Genomic DNA, 24059 nt, shown 5'->3' with positions numbered 1-24059 from the left:
GGCGGTGTACATCATGAAAACCTAAGAGTTACTGAAAAGTAAAGGAACACATTTTCTTGTGAGGTGAGTGGACAGTCTCTGAGGAAATTCTGCAGAAAAGTTTTACAAAGCTCTCTATGTCGGCCATGGTGTTGGGTGATATTGAGTCATATAGTGACAAACACTGTTTGAAGGCCAGCAGCCTTACATGCAAGTTTGGGTGGCTTCTTTAAAATGTGTTTGTTGGTAGAAACACACGGTACGGGTTAGTCAGATCTTGTACTTTGAGTTTTTGCCAACAAATACTGAACCTTTCAGTTTGGCACCTTCTCCACCTCCCCTTGTCTAAGTGGCTTTTTTGGTTGTTGTTTCTTTGTTTAGGTTACTTGTTACGGCAACAACCCAATTTATTTAAAGTGTTTTATGGTGGTTACACCATCTTGAATTATTTAACTCAGTTATAAAAACTAAGGTAGTATGTATGTGAAAGCTCCTACACCATATGTGTTTGTGGAAATGTGCTTATTGAGATGTTTCCAAGCACAGCATCTGCTCTTATAAATCTTTTTTTTTTTTTACAGTACGCGGGCCTCTCACTGTTGTGGCCTCTCCCGTTGCGGAGCACAGGCTCCGGACGCGCAGGCTCAGCGGCCATGGCTCACGGGCACAGCCGCTCCGCGGCATGTGGGATCTTCCCGGACCAGGGCACGAACCCGTGTCCCCTGCAACGGCAGGCGGACTCTCAACCACCGCGCCACCAGGGAAGCCCTGCCCTTATACATCTTTTATAATATTTTGCCTTAAGCCCATGCAATAATTGATCTCCACCATCTGAAAATTTTTAATTTAAGACAGTTTGCCCTCTTATGTTTTTGATAAATGATAATTTTTAAGATTTTGGAGCAAAAAAGCATCTAAGTTAAAAAGAAGAATGATCAGTAAAAATGTCTTCCCGGAGATCTTTAATTTCCTTTATCCAATGCATACCTTTAGAGAGGGATGAAGTCTGTGCACTTAGAAGAGTAAGGTCTTCCGAATGTTATTGGGCTTACTCTGGGTTCCTGAGTACCATGCTCTCAGGCATCCTGCCTTTCTGCACAAAATGGAATTTCACAATGTCCAGTGTTGCCCAATGGCTTCTTTTAAATTGGCTTTGGTTTCCTCTGTGGAGAGAAGACTTAATTAAATCCCCAAATACAATCCCACAGAGACCTGTACGTGCCCAGCTGCTGATTTCAGAAAATAATGAATCATGCAATAAGCTAGTGTTCATCTACCTTCTTGAAATAACACTTGAAACAATATATTATTAATAATATTTCTTGAAATCTCAAAACCAGAGAATCAGCTCTATCTAGGGGACTAACTTCTTGATTTACCAAAACATACATTGGTTCAAATGTAGTGAAGGAAGTGCAACCACCTTGACTATAAAATCTGCTGCTTTTAGAGCTAGGGGAGGTGCCCAAGGACCTCCAAATATTGTGTACATCAGTGTCTCCCTAGCGTGATTTGCAAGCCACTATCAGAATGCGAGATGATTTTTGGTGGTGTGTGGATAAACTTTCAAAAAAATTGTAGTCGTTATTCACATGTTGTAGTGGGTTGAACTGTGTTCCTCTCAAAATTCCAGAACTTCACCCAGGACCTCAGAATGTGACCTTATTTGGTAGCAGGGTCTTTGCAGATGTAATTCGTTAAGGATCTTGAGATGAAATAATCTTAGAGTGGGCCTTGAATCCAATGACTTTATAAGAGAAGGGAGAGGGCGATTTGGACAGAGACATACAGAGAGAAAAAGCTCATGTGAATACTGAGGTAGAGATTGGAATGATGTCTGTACAAGCCAACGGACATCAAAAAGCTAGGAGAGGGGGTGTGGAATAGTTTCTCCTCCAGGAGGAACCAACGCTATTGATACCGTTATTTTGAACTTCTGGCTTCTTGACTAGTGAGAGAATAAATTTCAGTTGTTTTAACCTACTCAGTTTTATAGTATTTTGTTATGGCAGCCCTAGGAAATGAATACACTTAAAATTTATTATATAAAATATACGTGGTGTATAAAACCTGTTGTTTCACAGTCGTTACTATTTAGACGGGAATTCTCTAACTAATTTAGGTAGCAAAAAGTACATTGATTAAAAAAAATTAAGTAAATAGTCCCATAGGAGGTAGGAAGGTATTGCAAAACTGTTGTAGGTGCCACGTGGATGGAGGACCAATTTGGGAAGCATTGCTATTGGCAACCCACAGGGTCTTTCTGCCTGGAGTGGCATTGTGGGAGATCTGGGTCAACTCTTATCTCTACCCCTAATCAACTCAGTGATTTGGGTAAAATACAAATAATGGCCTTGACAAGCCCCGTCTTCCTCAGCCGTAAAATGGGGACAGTAATAAATATCTCACAGAACTTATGTGGGGTTTATGAGTTCCTTCTCCTTCAGCCTTGAAATACTGAAAGCTTACTTATCTGAACCCATTTTTTCTGAGTGTGGGGGTGGGATCTCCTGGCAGCTGGGCCGATGTACAAAAGAACATTTTGTAATCAGTACTCACAAATGTGAGTTGCGGTTGATAAATATATAGGGCTGAGCAATAAGAGGAGTGAGTTGTGGTAAAGCAGGAGGAACTGATGCAAATAGCCCTTGATGAGTCATAGCTGAAGCCAACTTTCTATTATTTCTGGGCCTTATTATGCATATTATGAGTTACGATGGCCTTTATTTCTCCCTCTTTTCAACCCTATCATCTTGGATTTCATAAAAGTGAGTAAAAGAACTCTAGACATAGTCTGATAGATATAGGAAAGTATGTGTTTGAGAGAGTTCGGAGAAATTTTGTAAATTTGATGTGGATCCCTGGAAATACTCTAGGATGGTTTCCTAAGCAGACTTGGCTGGTATTGGCAAGGTGACCTGGAGTGGGAAGGGAATAACACAGCTAACGTCTATTGTGTACTAGCCAGTGGATAGACACTGTGTTAAATGCTGTCTTACTTAATCAGCTCTGAAATCTCTGAGTTAGGTATTGCTAAATAAAATTCTTATTTTACAGATAGGGAAACTGAGGCATGGAGAAGTTCAGTAACTTATCCCAGATCATTTAAGTAGAGATTAAGTAACTTGTTCCAGTTTATCAAACAAGGCAGTCTGCCCCAAGAGCTTGTACTCCTAGCTGTTTATTATGCTCTGTAAAGGCTTAAAAAATGTAGAAATACAGGAAGGGGAAGAATGCATCTAAATGGTGCAAGAGAGAGAACTAGAAGTCAGGAAGAACTTACTGCAACCCTGGCTCTGCCACTTAGCAACTCTTTGACCTTAGGCGAGCTACTTAAACTCTATGCACTTCAGATTTCCCATCTGTAAAATGGATGCAATAATATGTACATCATAATATTCTTGTGAGGATTAAATAAGATGTATTCAGTGCAATGTGGGATGCATGGGAAATAGCCTGCATTATACCAAGTCGTTCTCCTGAGGTAAATTACTTAATCCTTACAATAAACCTTTGAGGTGGATGTTCTTGTTATCACTGCTATTTTACAGGTGAGAAAATTAAGGTTTAAAGACAAGAAGTAACTTTCTCAACATTACCTAGTCAGCACACCACAGAGCAAGAATTCAAACTTAGGAAGTCTGATTCCACAGCACAAGCTCTCATCTACGTTTATTATCTTCCTTTCCTATGTGAAAAAGACTTGGGAGTTGGGGTTAAATACAAATTTGAGAAGATTCTACAAGTATAGCAACTGGTGAAAAAGCCAGTTCGTATTTAGGGCACATTCAGACAAGAATAGGGTCCAGTGCAGATGATATACTCTGTGCTGTTCAGATTGTGTCTGGAGTAGTGTGTTCAAGTTTGGATGGTATTTTTTAACCAGTACTAACAAACTGGAAATGACTATGATAATGAGAGAGGTTGGAAGTGATCTCAAAAGAGCAACAGCTGAAAATATTCTGATTTGATGAAGGCCTGCAAAGGATCAGAGAGATAGATGTCTTTGGGAAAGGCTGATTGCCCAGCAGGTCGACAGTACCTTGATGTAATCAATATGGGTCCTGACTCTGTTCCCAGACTTGCAGGTCCAAGAATATCACTGTATCAGTTAATATTCAGAGTTGATCATATATGTGGTGATTGACTCACACTAACCAAACTTCTAGGAGACTGATGCATATACCAGAATGCCAATTGCTTAAAAGTAGGAACATAAGCACTGAACAGCTTTTATACATGTATTTGCTGATCAGAGCATCTATTTTGTTTAGGGGGGTGCCTTATATTCTTTTGTCAGAATGTATATTATACTGTGGTAAGCTAATTTGTTAGCTTGCAGGTAGGGTAAAATCACGGGCCCTTTACAGTTTCTGACTTAGAATGATAGTCAAAAATTGATGCCTTGGGACTTCCCTGGTGGTGCAGTGGTTAACAATCTGCCTGCCAATGCAGGGGACACGGCTTCGAGCCCTGTTCCGGGAAGATCCCACATGCTGCAGAGCAGCTAAGCCTGTGCGCCACAACTACTGAGCCCGCGTGCCACAACTACTGAAGCCTGCGTGCCTAGAGCCCATGCTTTGCAACAAGAGAAGCCACTGCAATGAGAAGCCTGCTCACTGCAAAGAAGAGTAGCCCCTGCTCGCCGCAACTAGAGAAAGCTCGTGCACAGCAACAATGACCCAATGCAGCCAAAAATAAATAAATAAATATATTAAAAAATTGACACCTCATTATCTTATTAACTTGATTTATTAACTTACTCTTAACTTTTTATCTCATTATTTTATTAACTGAGTTTATTCATATGAACAATATTTCATATGTGGTTTTGAACATTTGTATCTTGTCATCTGCAAGTTGTATGCTTATATTCTTTACCTATTTCCTTTCTTATTTATTTATTTATTTATTTATTTATTTATTTATTTATTTATTTATGGCTGCGTTGGGTCTTCGTTGCTACACGTGGGATTTCTCTAGTTGCGGCGAGCGGGGGCTACTCTTCGTTGCGGTGTGCAGGCTTCTCATTGCAGTGGCTTCTTTTGTTGCAGAGCATGGGCTCCAGGTGCGTGGGCTTCAGTAGTTGTGGCTCGCGGGCTCTAGAGTACAGGCTCAGTAGGAGTGGTGCACAGGCTTAGTTGCTCTGTGGCATGTGGGATCTTCCCGGACCAGGGCTTGAACCCATGTCCCCTGCATTGGCAGGCGGCTTCTCAACCACTGTGCCACCAGGGAAGCCCCAGTTGGGTAATTTTTAATTAGATGGTCAATTTTTTTTATAGTGTAAAGGGTTTAAAAATATTATTTATAACATTAGGCAAATTATTTAAAGTCAATAAATTTTTAAAAATATTTTAATTTTATTGGAATATAGTTGATTTACAATGTTGTGTTAGTTTCAGGTGTACAGCAAAGTGATTCAGTTATATTGAATACATTTACATATATTTATTCTTTTTTATTATTTATTTATTTATTTAATGATCATGCTGCGTGGCATGTGGGATCTCAGTTACCCAATCAGGGATTGAACCCATGCCCTTCCTTGGCAGAGTCCTAACCACTGGACTGCCAGGGAATTCCCTTTTTATTCTTTTTTAGATTCTTTTCTCATATAGGTTATCACAGTATATTGAGTAGAGTTCCCTGTGCTATACAGTAGGTCCTTGTTGGTTATCTATCTTGTATATAGTACAAGTAGTTCTTTTTTCTACTACATGTATAGAGTAGTATATGTATGCTCATCCAAGGCTCTTGATTTATCCCTCAACTAAAGTCAATACATTTTTATTTAAAGAATTTTACATGTGATCGCCTCCACTGTCCATCAAGGTCACCTTAGTTCCTCCAAAGTTTGAGTCAGGGTTTATCTTCAAGACAGCCCTTTTAAAAAGAAGCTATGCTTAATCCACAGTTGTCCTATCTTTTAGCCCATAATTCTTTTAGTTGGACTTCTTTTGTCTCCACTTGAATATGGACACATTGATAACATCAAACATTTCCCCACTAGAATCTTGGGCATTCTTCATGTAATTTACTTTAGGACCACTTATAGGCTCAGAGTAGATGGATTTGCCTGGTTTTCAGACACCCTCTAAAACTGAGTTCAAATCATATTCGCTCCAAGAATGATATAGACTGTGGGATATGCCAATACCTAAGGTAAAAAAATTTAACTACTAGGGCTTTCATACTTTTAGCAGATGTTGTAGTTCTTTCCGAAGATCTAACAAATAGTTCTGTGAGTGAAGCAAAACCACACAGTTACTCTGTGAGGCATTTCCAGCAATGTGAGTCTACAGGAAAAGCCCCATAGGGATAGACCTCAACTATAGGGTTGTTTTTTACTGATTGATAGGTTCTTTGTATGAATATATATCTATTTAATATATTTGTCTATATTTAAATAATTCAGATAAACTGATATATATGTATACAAAGTAAAATAAAGTATAAAATTGTATTATATCAGTTGCAAATATATTTTGTCATAATTTGCTTGCTTTTCGACTTTATGTCTTCTGCCATACACATAATATATTTTGGGTTTTATGTTTTGTCAAGACAGTTTTCTCCTCCCAAGATTATAGATATATTTTCCCATTTTTCTTTTATCCTTAAAAAAATTTACATCTTAAATACATGTTGGAATTTATTTTTAAGTATGGTGTGAGGAAGGCATTTAGTTTTCCTTTTTTTCAAATGGATAGCTCCTTGTCCCAACACCATTTATTAAATAATCTGTCAGTACCTGTATGATTTTAAGTGCCTCATTTATCACATTCTAAGATCATTGGCTGTTTTTCACAATAATGTTTTTCACATTATTTCAATTATTGTGACTTCATAATACATTTTGATACTTGGCAAAGTAAGTCCTGTTTCTTGTTCATTTTTCTAAAAAAAAAAATGTTGACTTTTTGGCACATCTCATAGATGAACTTTAAAACTAACTTGCCAACTCTATAAAATATCCTGTTGGAATTTTGACTAAAATTGCATCACAGTTTTTATTTAACTTGGGGAGTATTAATATCTGTATAATGTTGAACCTTTTTATCTAGGAATATCTTTCACAGCCTTCATTAAAATTATATGGTTATCTTCAATAAATTTCATACTTTTAAGTTTTTTCCTAAGTAATTCAAGGTTTCATTGGAATCGAATTTGGCTTTCTTCTCTATTACATTTTCAAATAAGTTTTTGTTGATTATAGAAAGGCTGTAGATTTTTATTTTATTATTATTATATTTTATAAATTTATTTTATTTATTTTTGGCTGCATTGGGTCTTCATTACTGCTCACGGGCTTTCTCTAGTTGCGCCGAGCGGGGGCTAGTCTTCATTGCAGTGTGCAGGCTTCTCATTGCAGTGGCTTCTCTTGTTGCAGAGCACGAGCTCTAGGCACACGGGCTTCAGTACTTGTGGCACGTGGGCTCAGTAGTTGTGGCTCACGGGCTCTAGAGCGCAGGCTCAGTAGTTGTGGTACACGGGCTTAGTTGCTCCGCGGCATGTGGGATCTTCCTGGACCAGGGATTGAACCCGTGTACCCTGCATTGGCAGGTGGATTCTCAACCACTGTGCCACCAGGGAAGCCCCTGTAGATTTTTATATGTTAATCTTGTTTTTATGTTTCTGAAAAATTTAATTAGTCCATACAGATATTATGTGATTGCCTTGGATTTTCTAGGTATCTGTCTACTTTGCCAATATTCATACTTATTTCTTTTGTGCTGATCTTTTTGTATTGACCAGTAACTCTAGGACAAAATTATTGACCATAAAAGTAGGCATCATATTATATTGTTCCTGACTTTTATGGAGATGTGGTCTAATATTTTATTTTTCAGAATGATATTTGGAAATTGGCAAAATATTGATAATTGTTGAAGATGAGTGATAGGTACATGGAACTCATTAATCTATTTTCCCTATATTTGTGTATGTTTGAAAATTTCTATGATAACGAGTTAAATTAAAAAAGAGAGTTGAATAAAAAAAAGAAAAGAACAAGACTTGTTTTAGGTTTTTGGTAGAAACCCCTTTTCAAATTAAGGAATTATCCTGTTTCCCTAACTTACGGTAAATTTTTTGTTTGGGAATGGTAATAGGATTAAATGTGTCTTCAAAAAAATATTTTTGAACAAAAAATTGAAACAGGGTCCACACATATCAAAAAACCAAGGAAAAAAGTAAATATGAGAATCTCAATATAAAAAATTGAGAATTCATTCGCCAAATATATATTTAGATTGGCTTCTCTCTTTTCATCAGCTGACAGTTTTCAGTAAGAGCAGAAGTGTCTCTGGGACATAGCACATTGCTGAAAACAAAGAAGGGGCTAAATAAATAATGTTTCATCGTTAGAGGGTTTTTTGTTGGGGAGAGATGTAGGGCGTGGAAGCTGTTTTGTACCACCTAGATCCCCCCTCCAGGACTGAAGGACTTATTCCCCTTGCTGTTGGGATCATAGTTGGCTGACACTCTCTAGCTGCCAGTCCTTTCCAGGAATTGCCTGTGGCTGAAGAGAACCACTTTGCTCAAGCTTCTACCCTATTCCCGGGAGCAGCTGCCTCCAATGACTAACCTGTGTGGAGCTGTAACATCCCAGCACCCTTGCCCAACTCACGGCAGGTTGAAAGGGCTCTGCTAGCTCCAAAGCTCCATGCCGGGTGGCTGAGGCTTTAGGGTTGCCAGATAAAATAAATACAGGCTGTCTAGGTAAATTTGAATTTTAGATAAACAACAAATAAATTTTTAGAATCAGTATGTCCCCAGTATTGCATGGAACATATTGCTGCTAAAATTCTTTTTGCTGTTTCTCTGAAATTTGAATTTAACTGGGCACCCTGCATGTTTATTGGCTAAATCTGGCAGCCCTCTGAGACATCACAGCCTAACCTCTTGTCCTGTATTTCCGCTTTTTTCCCTCATTCCCCAACCAACTTCCTGCATGCTGACCTCTGTCTCAGAGTCTGCTTCTGAGTAATGAGTCTGCAACAGACTGAAAATTAAAATAAAATGCCTTTCTTTGCCCTGCCCAAATTTTAGAACCAGTTGACAGATTGGCACATGGATTCAAAAGATCCTCTTAGGTTGATTATTGCAGAGCTGAGACTACAGAACACAGCTCAGAGCCTAATGGGTCACTCATATGTCATTCCCAAGTGCATTTACTCAGTCTGCCCCACTGAGCCTGTTTTATAGCTGTTCCTATTACCTGTTCATCAGTTAGGTAAGTCATTCCTCCTCTCCTGGGGAGTAAGGAGGAGGGCAAGAAGCCAGGACTGTTAGTCTTGCGACGGTCCCTCTACATGAAAATTTGAAGCCAGGGAAAGAGGTATTCCACTATACGGTGCTTTGTATAAGATAAAAGCAGCCCTGTTTGAGTGGTCAGTGCAAAGGATTATATATGAGCCTGATGCAAAAAACAGGCTGGGGCCTTCCGTAAGTATGGCTTCTGTCTCCTTTGCTTCCTTTGTCTCTTCTCCCCTAAGTGAAGGATTTCCTCAGGACTATGCTTAGCTCTTTTCTCTGTGTGTCTGCTTTGTAGCGCTTTTATGGGCGTGGCCTTCAAATCAACATTTGCCTTGGCCTCTGTCCCGAGCTCTAGTTCTATATTTCCAGAAGTTCTGTTCTCTATTCCTCATTTTTTTGAAAGTACCCTAAATGCGGTATGTCCCTGCTTCAGTCACACTCTTGCTTTGGTGTGAAGAAATTCTCATTCAAGCTGCCAAGCAGTGAGGAGCGTGTTGTGAGGAGGACGCACGTGGGAACCTGGGGAAAGCAAACACCAAGGCTCCAAGAAGAGCAGGGACTGGAGAATGGGACAAGACTCAAATGACCTTTGTTTTCAATTCTCAAAGTATCTATTTCTTGAGTGCCTACTATGTGCCGGGCGAGGAAGGAATCCCCAAATGCCCAGTGAAGGGACCTCAGCTACAACTGTTGGTAGATTTCTACTCTAATGCTTCACTATTAATGGGACTCACTTTCTGCACGTCTTGCTTCCTTCTGACTTAACTGCTGGGTTAGGTTTTTCCTCTTACAGCTTTTGCTTCTTCATTTTACTTACGCTTTATGGTTCTTTTCAAGTTCATGACCCTTCTTAGTACCCTTTCAGGGTCACCTACATTTAACAGCCTTATTTCCTTGTGTGTGTGTTCTCCCCAGATTCCTGAGACAATTAATCTGATCTGTTGTGCTCAGGGTTTTGAACCAGAGCAGCTCATAGGTCCTTGGTCAACCTATAGGTCCTTAAAAATGGCCATTTCACCATATGCATTAAATGGCCAGTGATTCTAATTCTTTAAGGCAGTGATATTCAAGCTGTGCTCCAAAGAGCACTCAGAGGCTCTGCAGGAGGTGAGGGGCATGCTGAGTGGATGGGCTTCCTAACTTCCTTTTCTCTCCTTTTACTAAAATAATTCCAATTTTATTCGCTTTATATTTTCAGGTTCTAAGATTATATTTGAAAGACGTGTTCTGCTTGAAGGTTTTCTAAGTGTGTCTGTTCTGGTTTTAATCACATCTTTTCCTCTTCCATCTTTCAAACCATTCGAGAAGTAGATGCAGTATTTAGATGGAGATTTTTTAAAAAACAGCTTTATTATGGGTGAAGTTCAACTGGGGATTGCAGCCTGCGTTTGTGGTAACAACCAGGTATCCCGATGTTGTTTTTCTAAGCCTTGACTTTAGGACAGCTCACCCAAGGTAGTAATGCCCTTCCCTGATAGTCCCCAGCTTTTTGCTCTTTATTAATTCTTAGGGTTGTCCATGCCCCGTGTGATGATTTCCCTTGGTAGAGGAGATGGTCAATTTCTCCTCCTTCTTTTTTTTTTTCCCCTATCTTCTGATGCTAGCAATGTAAGTTCTTGTTTTTTTTGTTTTTTCTCCTCCTTATTTCTTGAAACCACACTCCTAATACCAACCACAGCTCCTCTGAGTATCCTCCTGTGACAACAGGTAGGCGGTGTATCTTTTGCTACCAGAAGGCTCTGAAATGGGACAGAAGAGGAACATGAATTAGATTATCTGCACTCTTGATTGAAAATAAGTCTCCATTCTATTTCTTTCTTGCTTGCTTTTTTTTTTTAAGATTTTTTTATTGCTCCATTTTTTTTCTTTTTTTTTAAACATCTTTATTGGAGTATAATTGCTTTACAATGGTGTGTTAGTTTCTGCTGTATAACAAAGTGAATCAGCTATATGCATACGTATATCCCCATATCCCCTCCCTCTTGGGTCTCCCTCCCACCCTCCTTATCCCACCCCTCCAAGTGGTTGCAAAGCACCGAGCTGACCTCCCTGTGCTATGCAGCTGCTTCCCACTAGCTATTTTACATTTGCTACTGTATATATGTCAATGCTACTCTCTCACTTTGTCCCAGCTTCCCCTCCCCCCACTGTGTCCTCAAGTCCATTCTCTACGTCTGCGTCTTTATTCTTGTCCTGCCACTAGGTTCGTCAGAACTATTTTTTTTAGATTCCATATATACGTGTTAGCATACAGTATTTGTTTTTCTCTTTCTGACTTTCTTCACTCTGTATGACAGACTGTAGGTCTATCCACCTCACTACAAATAACTCAATTTCGTTTCTTTTTATGGCTGAGTAATATTCCATTGTATATATGTGTCACATCTTCTTTATCCATTCATCTGTCGATGGACACTTAGGTTGCTTCCATGTCCTGGCTATCGTAAATAGAGCTGCGATGAACATTGTGGTACATGACTCTTTTTGAATTATGGTTTTCTCAAGGTATAGTAGTGGGTTTCCAGGGTCATATGGTAGTTCTATTTTTAGTTTTTTAAGGAACCTCCATACTGTTCTCCATAGTGGCTGTATCAATTTACATTCCCACCAACAGTGCAAGAGGGTTCCCTTTTCTTCAGCACACCCTCTCCAGAATTTATTGTTTGTAGATTTTTTGATGATGGCCATTCTGACCAGTGTGAGGTGATACCTCATTGTAGTTTTGATTTGCATTTCTCTAATGATTAGTGATGTTGAACATCATTTCATGTGTTTGCTGGCAATCTGTATATCTTCTTTGGAGAAATGTCTATTTAGGTCTTTTGCCCATTTTGGGATTGGGTTGTTCGTTTTTTTGGTATTGAGCTGCATGAGCTGCTTGTATACTTTGGAGATTAACCCATTGTCAGTTGCTTCATTTGCAAATATTTTCTCCCATGCTGAGGATTGTCTTTTTGTTTTGTTTGTGGTTTCTTTTGCTGTGCTAAAGCTTTTAAGTTTCATTAGGTCCTATTTGCTTATTTTTGTTATTATTTCCGTTTCTCTAGGAGGTGGGTCAAAAAGGATCTTGCTGTGATTTGTGTCATAGAATGTTCTGCCTATGTTTTCCTCTAAGAGTTTTATAGTGTCTGCCCTTACATTTAGGTCTTTAATCCATTTGGAGTTTATTTTTGTGTATGGCATTAGGAAGTGTTCTAATTTCATTCTTTTACATGTAGCTGTCCAGTTTTCCCAGTACCACTTATTGAAGAGGCTGTCTTTTCTCCATTGTGTATTCTTGCCTCCTTTATCAAAGATAAGGTAACCATATGTGTGTGGGTTTATCTCTTGGCTTTCTATCCTGTTCCATTGATCGATATTTATGTTTTTGTGCCAGTACCATACTGTCTTGATTACTGTAGTTTTGTAGTATAGTCTCAAGTCAGGGAGCCTGATTCCTCCAGCTCCGTTTTTCTTTCTCAAGATTGCTTTGGCTACTCGGGCTCTTTTGTGTTTCCATACAAATTGTGAAAATTTTTGTTCTAGTTCTGTGAAAAATGCCATTGGTAGGTTGATAGGGATTGCATTGAGTCTGTAGATTGCTTTGGGTAGTATAGTCATTTTCACAATGTTGATTCTTCCAATCCAAGAATGTAGTGTATATCTCCATCTGTTTGTATCATCTTTAATTTCTTTCATCAGCGTCTTATAGTTTTCTGCATACAGGTCTTTTGTCTCCTTAGGTAGGTTTATTCCTAGGTATTTTATTCTTTTTGTTGCAGTGGTAAATGGGAATGTTTCCTTAATTTCTCTTTCAGATTTTTCATTAGTGTATAGGAATGCAAGAGATCTCTGTGTATTAATTTTGTATCCTGCTACTCTACCAAATTCATTAATTAGCTCTAGCAATCCTCTGGTAGCATCCTTAGGCTTCTCTATGCATAGTGTCATGGCATCTGCAGACAGTGACAGCTTTATTTCTTCCTTTCCAATTTGGATTCCTTTTATTTCTTTTTCTTCTCTGATTGCCGTGGCTGAAACTTCCAAAACTATGTTGAATAATAGGGGTGAGAGTGTGCAGCCCTGTCCTGTTCCTGATCTCAGAGGAAATGTTTCAGTTTTTCACCATTGACAATGTTGTTGGCTGTGGGTTTGTCATATATGGCCTTTATTATGTTGAGGTAGGTTCCCTCTATGCCTACTTTCTAGAGAGTTTTTATCATAAATGGGTGTTGAATTTTGTCAAAAGCTTTTTCTGTATCTATTGAGATGATCATATGGTTTTTTTATCCTTCAATTTTTTAATATGGTTTATCACATTGATTGATTTGCATATATTGAAGAATCTTTGCAGTCCTGGGATAAATCCCACTTGATTATGGTGTCTGATCCTTTTAATGTGCTGTTGGATTCTGTTTGCTAGTATTTTGTTGAGGATTTTTGCATCTGTGTTTGTCAGAGATATTGGCCTGTAGTTTTTTGGTGACATCTTTGTCTGGTTTTGGTATCAGGGTGATGGTGGCCTTATAGAATGAGTTTGGGAGTGTTCCTCCCTCTGCTATATTTTGGAAGAGTTTGAGAAGGATAGGTGTTAGCTGTTCTGTAAATGTTTGATAGAATTCACCTGTGAAGCCATCTGGTCCTGGGCTTTTGTTTGTTGGAAGTTTTTTTTTTTGGCGGTATGTGGGCCTCTCACTGTTGTGGCCTCTCCTGTTGCGGAGCACAGGCTCCGGACGTGCAGGCTCAGCGGCCATGGCTCATGGGCCCAGCCACTCCGCGGCATGTGGGACCTTCCCGGACTGGGGCACGAACCTGTGTCCACTGCATCGTCAGGCAGACTCTCAGCCACTGCGCCACCAGGAAATTCCTGTTGGAAGATTTTTAATCACAGTTTCAATTTCAGTGCTTGTGATTGGTCTGTTTATATTTTCTATTTCTTCCTCATTCAGTCTCAGAAGGTTGTGCTTTTCTAAGAATTTGTCTATTTCTTCCAGGTTGTCCATTCTATTGGCATATGGTTCCTTGTAGTTATCTCTCATGATTCTTTGTATTTCTTCAGTGTCTTTTATTACTTCTCCTTTTTCATTTCTAATTCTGTTGATTTGAGTCTTCTCTCTTTTTTTCTTGATGAGTCTGGCTAATGGTTTACCAATTTTGTGTATCTTCTCAAGGAACCAGCTTTGAGTTTTATTGATCTTTGCTATTGTTTCCTTCATTTGTTTTTCTTTTATTTCTGATCTGATCTTTATGATTTCTTTCCCTCTGCTAACTTTGGGTTTTCTTTGTTCTTCTTTCTCTAATTGCTTTAGGTGTAAGTTTAAGTTGTTTATTTGAAATTTTTCTTGTTTCTTGAGGTAGGATTGTATTGCTCTAAACGTCCCTCTTAGAACTGCTTTTGCTGCATCCCTTAGGTTTTGCATCATCGTGTTTTCATTGTCATTTGTTTCTAGGTATTTTTTGATTTCCTCTTTGGTTTCTTACAGTGATCTCTTGGTTATTGAGTGGTATATTGTTTAGCTTCCATGTATTTGTATCTTTTACAGTTTTTTTTTTTCCTGTAATTGATATCTAGTCTCATAGCGTTGGGGTCGGAAAACATACTTGATATGATTTCAATTTTCTTAAATTTACCAAGGCTTGATTTGTGACCCAAGATATGGTCTATCCTGGAGAATGTTCCATGAGCACTTGAGAAGAAAGTGTATTCTGGTGTTTTTGGATGGAATGTCCTACAAATATCAAGTCCGTGTTGCTTAATGTGTCATTTAAAGCATGTGTTTCCATATTTATTTTCATTTTTGATGATCTGTCCTTTGGTGAAAGTAGGGTGTTAAAGTCCCTTGCTATTATTGTGTTACTGTCGATTTCCCCTTTTATGGCTGTTAGCATTTGCCTTATGTATTGAGGTGCTCCTAGGTTGGGTGCATAGAGATCTACAATTGCTATATCTTCTTGGATCAATCCCTTGATTGTTATGTAGTGTCCTTCTTTGTGTCTTGTCTCTTTCTCTCTCTTCTTTGTCTCTTGTGATAAAGTCTATGTTGTCTGATAGGAGAATTGCTACTCCAGCTTTCTTTTGATTTCCATTTGCATGGAATATCTTTTTTCTATCGCCTCACTTTCAGTCTGTATGTGTCCCTAGGTCTGAAGTGAAGTGGGTCTCTTTTAGACAGCATATGTGCAGGTCTTGTCTTTGTATCCATTCAGCCAGTCTGTGTCTTTTGGCTGATGTATTTAATCCATTTACATTTAAGGTAATTATTGATATGTATGTTCCTATTACCATTTTCTTACCTGTTTTGGGTTTGTTCTTGTAGGTCTTTTCCTTCTCTTGTGTTTCCTGCCTAGAGGAGTTCCTTTAGCATTTGCTGTAGAGCTGGTTTGGTAGTGCTGAATTCTCTTAACTTTTTCTTATCTGTAAAGGTTTTAATTTCTCCATCAAATCTGAATCAGATCCTTGCTGAGTAATCTTGGTTGTAGGTTTTTCCCTTTCATCACTTTAAATATGTCCTGCCACTCCCTATGGCTTGCAGAGTTTCTGCTGAAAAATCAGCTGCTAATCTTATGGGGATTCCCTTGTATATTATTTGTTGCTTTTCCCTTGCTGCTTTTTTTTTTTTTTTTTTTGGCGTTACGCGGGCCTCTCACTGCTGTGGCCTCTCCCGTTGCAGAGCACAGGCTCCAGACGCGCAGGCTCAGCGGCCATGGCTCACGGGCCTAGCCGCTCCATGGCATGTGGGATCTTCCCGGACCGGGGCACGAACCCACGTCCCCTGCATCGGCAGGCAGACTCTCAACCACTGCACCACCAGGGAAGCCCACCTAACATACTCTTATTAGATATTTCTACTGTGACTTTTCCTCATAATGAGAGAGGTGAAATCCAGGAGTTCTGGCTTTGCCTAAAGCATTAATTGTTGACATGCATCTTGTCTGTCTTCAACTTCCTAAAATGAGTAATTCTACCTAGGAGATATTCTCCCATCAGACTAGCACGTGGTTAGGCCTGGATTCAATATATTATTGTCTTGCCCTTACCATCTCTCTCTCTCTCTCTCTTTGCATCTTAAAGTCCTTACTTTCTAAAATTCCCGGGCCTGTTTCCTCAGGACATAAGTAATACCTGTGTCTGTTGTTTTAAAATTAATTTTTATTGAAGCATAGTTGATTTACAATGTTGTGTTAGTTTCAGGTGTACAGCAAAGTGCATCAGTTATGCATATACATATATCCACTCTTTTTTAGATTCTATTCCCATATAAGTCATTACAGAGTATTGAGTGGAGTTCCTTGTGCTATGTGTATCTTCTTAAATAGCTGTTTCATCTTGCCAAACTTACTTAATAAGGTTTTAAGATCTCTGCCCTGACAGCTTCAGTCTTCCCTCTCCAATCTGTCCACATAGTCTGTAATGACCTTGTGTAGCATTCCTTGTTTTCAGGATGGTTCCCCAATTCCTGATTGACTTTTAACAGCTTTAGTGGGGTGCTTCTGAGCAGTTTTCTGACCTGGGCTTCCTTTGAGGGGTGTACTGTTTTGTTATGGCTGCTGTAACAAAAGTACATACTACAAACTGGGTGACTTAAAACAACAGAAATGTATTGTCTCAATTCTGGAGGCCAGAGTCTGTGATCAAGGTGTCGGCAAGGCTGGTTCCTTTTGAGGTCCGTGAAGGAAGGATCCACTCCAGGTCTCTCTGTTTGGCTTGCAGATGACCGTCTTCTCCTTGTGTCTCTTCACATCATCTTCTCCCTAAGTGTGTTTGTGTCTTGTGTCCAAATGCGATAGTGGTCACATTGAATAAAGTGTCCACCCTACTCCAGTGTGACCACATCTTAATTTAACAAATTACACCTGCAAGGACCCTACCTCCAAATAAGGTCACATTCTGAGGTACTGGCGGTGAGGACTCCAATATATGAATTTTGGTGGGGACACAATTCACTCCAAGCTTCTCTCCCATACCTTGGCCCCTCCTCTGTAAGGTTTCTTTGCACTCCAGATATCCTCTCTTAGTATCATCTTCTCATTTTCTCGTATAATGTTTATAGACAGGTTGGAATATTTGTCCTTTCTTACTTTTTGGTGTTCTAGCCTGGCTTTGAAGATTTCCTATTTTCCTTTTATATTGATTTAGCTTTTTCTCTAGGTCCTTCCCCTTTCTCCTAAAAAGAAAAAAATTGCGGTAAAATGCACAGAAGCTTTACCATCTTAACCTTTTTTTTTTTTTTTCTCTTTTGTGGTACACGGGCCTCTCACTGTTGTGGCCTCTCCCATTGCAGAGCACAGGCTCCGGACGCGCAGACTCAGCGGCTATGGTTCACGGGCCCAGCCGCTCCGCGGCATGTGGGATCTTCCCGGACCGGGGCACGAACCCGTGTACCCCGCATCGGCAGGCGGACTCTCAACCGTTGCACCACCAGGGAAGCCCCCATCTTAACCATTTTTTTTTTTTTTTTTTTTTTTTGCGGTACACGGGCCTCTCGCTGTTGTGGCCTCTCCCGCTGCGGAGCCCAGGCTCCAGACACACAGGCTCAGCGGCCATGGCTCACGGGCCCAGCCGCTCCGCAGCACGTGGGATCTTCCCAGACCGGGGCACGAACCCGCATCCCCCGCATCGGTAGGCGGACTCTCAGCCACTGCGCCACCAGGGAAGCCCTTAACCATTTTTAAGTGTATAGTTCAGTATACACTGAACTATAAGTATAATAACATTGTTGTGTTTAAATTATATTTAACCTTTGATTTACAATTTCATTGAGTTCTTTCTCTTCCTAAAGCCAAGAAGATGACATGTCCTCTATAGAATGCTTACATTCTTCTCTAAATTTATTATGAAAAGTTTGATTTAAAGAAAAATTGAAAGAAAATACAATAAACTCTCATATACCCACATTCAACAATATTATTTAACTGTATTTTCCATGTCTATCCATATTTATATGTGTATTTATATGCATAAGTATACATATATTTAAATATTTTTGTGTTTATGAATGTGTATATGTGTATGAAAAAATATATGGTATATAATTTTCTGTACCATCTGAAGCAAATTATGGAAATCAGGACACTTTGGCCCCTAATATTTTAGCATATATCACATAAAAATAAGGATAATCTCTTACATAACTACAATATCATTATCACACCAAAAAAATGAACAAATTTCGTAACATCATCTGATACTCAGTTCATATTCAGATATCCCTCATCTTCTCCAAAATGTCTTTTATTGTTTTTTTGCTTGTTTTTTGAGAACCATCAAGGCTCATGCATTGCATTCCAATTCTTTTTTTTTATCTATTGAAACACTTTTCACTCTTTTGTATTTGAAGCCAGAATTTCAGTCTCTAAAATATGTTATGTAATTAACAAATTATGGTTGACAAGCCAAATGATTTCAAGAGATTTACGCTCAATTCTTTCCTTCGCCCTTGAACTGCTGAAGTTCAAAACAGTTTTGAACTAGCATAGAATAGAATAGGAATAGAACCTGGGTCTGCTGAACTATTGCTGCCTGTTAATACCCAGATGCTTTAATTAAAAGGCCAGTCCTCTTGGGCTTCCCTGGTGGCGCAGTGGTTGAGAGTCTGCCTGCCGATGCAGGGGACACGGGTTCGTGCCCCGGTCTAGGAGGATCCCACATGCCGCGGAGCAGCTGGGCCTGTGAGCCATGGCCACTGAGCCTGTGCGTCCGGAGCCTGTGCTCTGCAATGGGAGAGGCCACAACACTGAGACCCGCGTACCGCAAAAAAAAAAAAAAAAAAAAAAAAAAAAAAAAAAAGGCCAGTCCTCTGTGATCTATGTGCACTTAACAGTCTTATGTAACATCAACCCCTGGTCTACTGTCCTTTCTAATAAATAACTTATAGGGAGTAAAAATTATTCCACCAATGCATAATAACCCTGTATAATGAAGTTTTGTATGTCTTGCATGATATGAAAATACTTTTTTTCCAGCAGATTAGTGTTTGATTCAGTCACATCTGCTTAGATCTAAGTCTGTCAGAAAAGTCTTCTTATTAATGCTAATGGAAACTGGCTTTGTGTCTGTAAACGTCAACCAAGGCATAATGTGTTGCAGCCTACCACAGTCAATAGTCATAAAAGTACTGAGGTTAAGACCTTCTGTCTGCCTTCATCTTTCCATGTGTTATTTTGATTGCCCTAATTTAGTGTAGTATTGATCTCACAAGATTTCCTGATCATTATAGCCATATATTGGGGAGAGGGGAGTTGGAGTGATGATTATTTCTACCTTCCTCTCTTACCCTCTGAATTTAGAACTATTTGAGAAGTAGATTCAGGGGTCATTCAGGTGATGGACATATCAGCCTTGTTGTAAAGTGGATTGGAAAATGTGGTTGAATTCACCTTTGGGCTTCCTCTCGCCAGGTTCTAGACCTTGGGTTAACTGCCTGAGGGAGAGTTTGAGTGTTTAGAGTGACTAGCATACTCAGAATTTCTGCCTTACCCTCTGTGATCCCTAACTGTGTGAGCAGACAGAGAAGAAATACATAACTGGGTACTTAAAAAAATTGAAATATAATTTAAATACAGTAAAATTTATCATTTCCAATGTATAGTTGGATGAGTTTTGACATATGTATAGAATCACGTAACCACCATCACAATCAAGATGTATAGCCTTTCTATCACCCCAGGAGGTTCCCTCTGTGCCTTTGCAGTCAGTCTCCCCTCCTTTCTGCTCTTACCTCCAGACCCTGGCAATCCTGATCAGATTTCTGCCCTGACAGTTTTGCTTCTAGAATGTTATAAAATGGAATTGTACATCACGTAGCCTCCATGTTGTTGCATCTATCAGTATCACTGAGTTGTATTCCATTGCATGGATGTATCACTGTTTATCTGTTTGCCGGTTGCTGGGCATTTGGGTTGTTTCAAGTTTTTGGCTATTATGAATAAAGCTGCTGTAAACATTTGTCTACAGGTGTTTGTGTGGACTTATGTTTTCATTTCTCTTGAGTAAATTCCCAGCAGTGTGATTGTTGGATCATATGGTATTTGTTTAACTGTGTAAGAAATGGTGTACTGCTTTTTAAAGCATTAATGCTACCCAGTGGAGGAACAAGAACCAATGTATGTCATACTCTAAACACTCACAAGGCAGGTAAATTTTTCACTTGGGGATGAGTAAGTGAGGGATGGGAAGAGAGAATAGAAGTATGAGTTTACTGTAGTGATTTCAACCCGGGATGAACATTAGGATCTCATAGGAAGCTTTTATAAGGTCTGATGCAAGTTCTCCACTCCACCCCTTCAGAATGAATAGTTTTTTGGTGAAACCTATATTTTTTTAAAGAACCCCAGCTAATTCTAATATATAGCAAGGATTGAGAACCACTGCTATAGTGGAAGTTCCCTTGTGGAAACATGATTCCTGTGAAATGGATGTGGCCTCTTAATAACCAAGAGGCCATTTTCTTGATGAAAAAAAATCAGTAATGTGATAAAATTAGTGATAACTTTCATGTATTACATGAAATGATATGAAACTATAATATTTGGGGCTCTAAATATATTTTAAAATTGTAACATCTTGCATGAATTTAAAAAATGTATTCAAGTAAGAGAACTATAATTTTGAATTATTTAGACCACTTTAAAATCTAATTCAAAATGTTTTGTGTTCTCATATAAAAGTCTCAGCTCTCCTACTCCTTTTCAATATTAAATGTATAAAGAGACTTGTAATGATATTTTTGTTTAACTCTGCTGAGTCTCCCAAGGACATTACCTCTCTTGATTGGTTGAACACATCCCATTAGGATAAAGATGATTCTGTTTTAAATGGCATAATTTCCTTGAGAAATTCTAGTTCTAAGCTACTTGTAGACCATGATTTACAAAACAAACCATTGTTTAGTACTTTTGATCTGCTTTGATTTGAAATGAATGCCTTTTAAAGCAGCTTTATATATTACTGGGCCCACTTGAAAAACTTCTTACTCTGTGTCATGTTCTTTGGGCTTAGTTCTTAGTTCAGAATGTCAATGTCACTCTAAAAAGTGCTTATTGATTGTCAAAGTAAAGTGTTAATGATTCAGGAAAATATCTCTACTTTTCACAGATGGCTTTCTAGTTATATTTAGAAGTAAAATAATACACACATGCTACTTCAGGGTGATAATTTCCTGAAGCAAAATGAAATAAATTGACAGATAATAAAGAAATGAAGAGTCTTGCTGGGCGTAGGAAACTCCGAATTGGCTGGTCTGGAAAGTTGAAATCCAAGGACAAATTAATAGATTGCATGTTTTGAAATGTCTTTCTATGGAGCATTTATAATGTAAACTGAGGATTACTTAATGATTGTTTTGAATTGCCAATGCTACAGAGAAGGGCAAAAGGAGAGGAAAGAAGAAAGGAATGTTCTTTATCATGGGTACCATAGTAGTACACTGATTAAGACAGAAATTAACTATACAAACATTATTATAGCAACATCAGTGGAACTTTAAATAAAAGAGAAAAATTCACTCACCTTCCTGCTACCCAAGAATCAATCTGTTCTCATTTGTTTTAAGGATTCTTTTGTTCTATTAATTAGGTGGAACATTGTTTATTCACCATTTCCAAACTTGTAAGGCAGACAGCCCAGGTTTGTTTTGTTTTGTTTTGTTTTGTTTTAGTATTGTAATATTGCCAATCTTTATGTAAGTTTAGGAAAAACTTTTGCACTATTTTCTTAGAATAAGTCCATGGAAATAAGATTTCTGAATCAAGTAACATTAACATTTTAATAGTTCTTTACTATGTTAACTCTTCTTTCAAAAATCATTATCATACCTTTTTATTCTATGCAGGTACAAGTGCACTACCTTATCTGGGTATTCTAATTTGAAATCACATTGGTATAAAGTGGTGCCTTGTTGTTATTTCAACGATTATTTCTTTGATTATTAGGTGGATTGAACATTTCCCCATATTGTGTCTACTAATTATAATTTCTGTTTTTGGATGCAAACTCTTTGATTATGCCATATATTCATTTGTGTCCAGGGACCCTTAGTAGAGTTCTTATGAAATTTTCACAAGTGCATTTTAACGTAGGTATTAACCCTTTGCTTATTTAATTACTATAAATATTATTTTGTCCTTTGTATTTCTTTCCATTAAAAAAAATTTTAGCATAAATTTTGAATTTTTAATGATAAAATGATTGGTCCTGTCATTTGTAGTTTCTTCTACTGCTTCAAAACTTAGAAAATTATGTCAAACTTAATGTCAACCTCATGTGGCTGTAGTGCATGGCGGGGAACTTAATGGTAGTGGGAGTTGAATAAGGAAATCAAGACAGAGAGAGCTAAGGTTATACAATAGTTTTTTTTTTTTTTAATTTTTATTGAAGTATAGTTGATTTACAGCATTGTGTTAGTTTCTGCTGTACAGCAAGGTGAAATCAGTTATACATAAACATATCCACTTTTAAATTTTTTAATTAATTAATTTTTGAATTACAGTTAACCTTTATTATTCTTTAAAAGTGAACTTCCCACAATATTAATAAATCTCATTTTTAGCTCTGCTTTGAAATATTGATACCAGTGAAGTAACCTTTTTCTTCTTTGAATCTTTTCTTGTAAAATTATAGTTTTCTCTTTTTCTAAAATAGGAAGTTCCTTCCAGTTCTTAATAAAGATAAAGGGAGCATTCATGGACTTGAGTAACTGCAGAGGAGCATTATGGTAAACAGATGAATTTCCACAGCTGCCAGCTGTCATTACGTCTTCTACCATGGGAACGGAGCCATAGGAGCAAGCCTCTTATATTCTGTAACACTCTCTGTTTACTCCTGCTGGGCACAATGTGAGATCACTCTGAAGCAGAGCATCTTGCTAATTCTTAAGGCTTTCATTTGTTTCTTGAGGCTGCCACTGTTCTGTTGCTGAAACCCAACAAAGCTTATCATTCCCATCTTGTTTCAAAATTCATTAGTGCTTGTCTGGATGAATTTTCATAAATGGTTCCTACAATATTACACAAGTATGGCCCTTCATATGCAGCATTGACCAATTTGCCTCCACCACAGGAAAATTCCTGTATGTTGCTACTCCTAAAGGCCATTGAATAACATCCATGTTATTAATCCAGGGGCTGTCATATATTATGAAAAGTAGTTCCACAGAGCCTCCATTTCTTTTGAGAAATTGGTTTATCCATTCATTATTACAATGTTCATTTGCAACCAAAACAACAGCAAGATGCTGGAGTTTTTGAGTTTGCACTAAATTTTGTGCATAAAGTAACCACTGGGTGGCAAAAAAGACCTTTGCTTTTTCTCTTCCATTTAGAACGAGTACCACATTATTCTCATCAACAGAGAAGTACCCGGGGACCACAGCTGGACCAGTAATGAAGCTGTAATGTGTTCTTCCAACAACTAAATTTCCTTCTCTCCGCTGAGCATTCACATCAGTGGGCTCAAGTAAACCTTCAAAAATATGCTCCCAAATACAAACCAATGGCAGCTTTGCCCCAGATTTGTACATGGAAGTCTTTTTTCTCTTTTGTGGACTTATTTAATATCTGAAGTCTGTGTTTTTGCTCATTTTTTTCATCTTCCCAAGGATTCCATTCTTCACTTCTCAAAGTAGATTGTCTTTTCCAGAAGTTTCCCAATTATTTCCTTCTCATCCAGAACCATTCAGTGATGACTAATAAGTAGAGGGCACATTCCTTGTCACTGAACTTGCACATAGGTAAAGAAGGCTGGAAAAGATGCTCTGTGTTTTAAGAGCATCTTACAATGTTCTTAGGTGTTTACGAACACCTTCCCATGTGCACATGCCATTGCTCATCTCATCATCATTATCACC

At 38.4% G+C, this 24059-nt stretch overlaps 1 long non-coding RNA gene, 1 other non-coding gene and 1 pseudogene across 2 annotated transcripts in view; 1 reads left to right on the top strand and 2 right to left on the bottom strand.

Moving 5' to 3' along the window:
• The window catches only part of LOC132433283 (uncharacterized), a 123554-nt gene that overhangs the window by 31552 nt on the left and 67943 nt on the right, over positions 1–24059 (top strand). The gene's annotated exons all lie outside the window — the stretch shown is intronic.
• LOC132434638 (small nucleolar RNA SNORA18) lies at positions 6181–6309 on the bottom strand. The gene has a single exon (XR_009521357.1). It is a non-coding gene; the product is annotated as a small nucleolar RNA SNORA18 (small nucleolar RNA).
• LOC132434209 (ribitol-5-phosphate xylosyltransferase 1-like) overlaps positions 22704–24059 on the bottom strand; it is a 31989-nt pseudogene continuing 30633 nt past the window's right edge.

The sequence above is a fragment of the Delphinus delphis genome, chromosome 11 (genome assembly GCF_949987515.2).
Source record: "Delphinus delphis chromosome 11, mDelDel1.2, whole genome shotgun sequence".
Taxonomy (NCBI): domain Eukaryota; kingdom Metazoa; phylum Chordata; class Mammalia; order Artiodactyla; family Delphinidae; genus Delphinus; species Delphinus delphis.
Note: the sequence above shows the minus strand (reverse complement) of the source record. Positions and strands in the feature narration are given on the sequence as shown.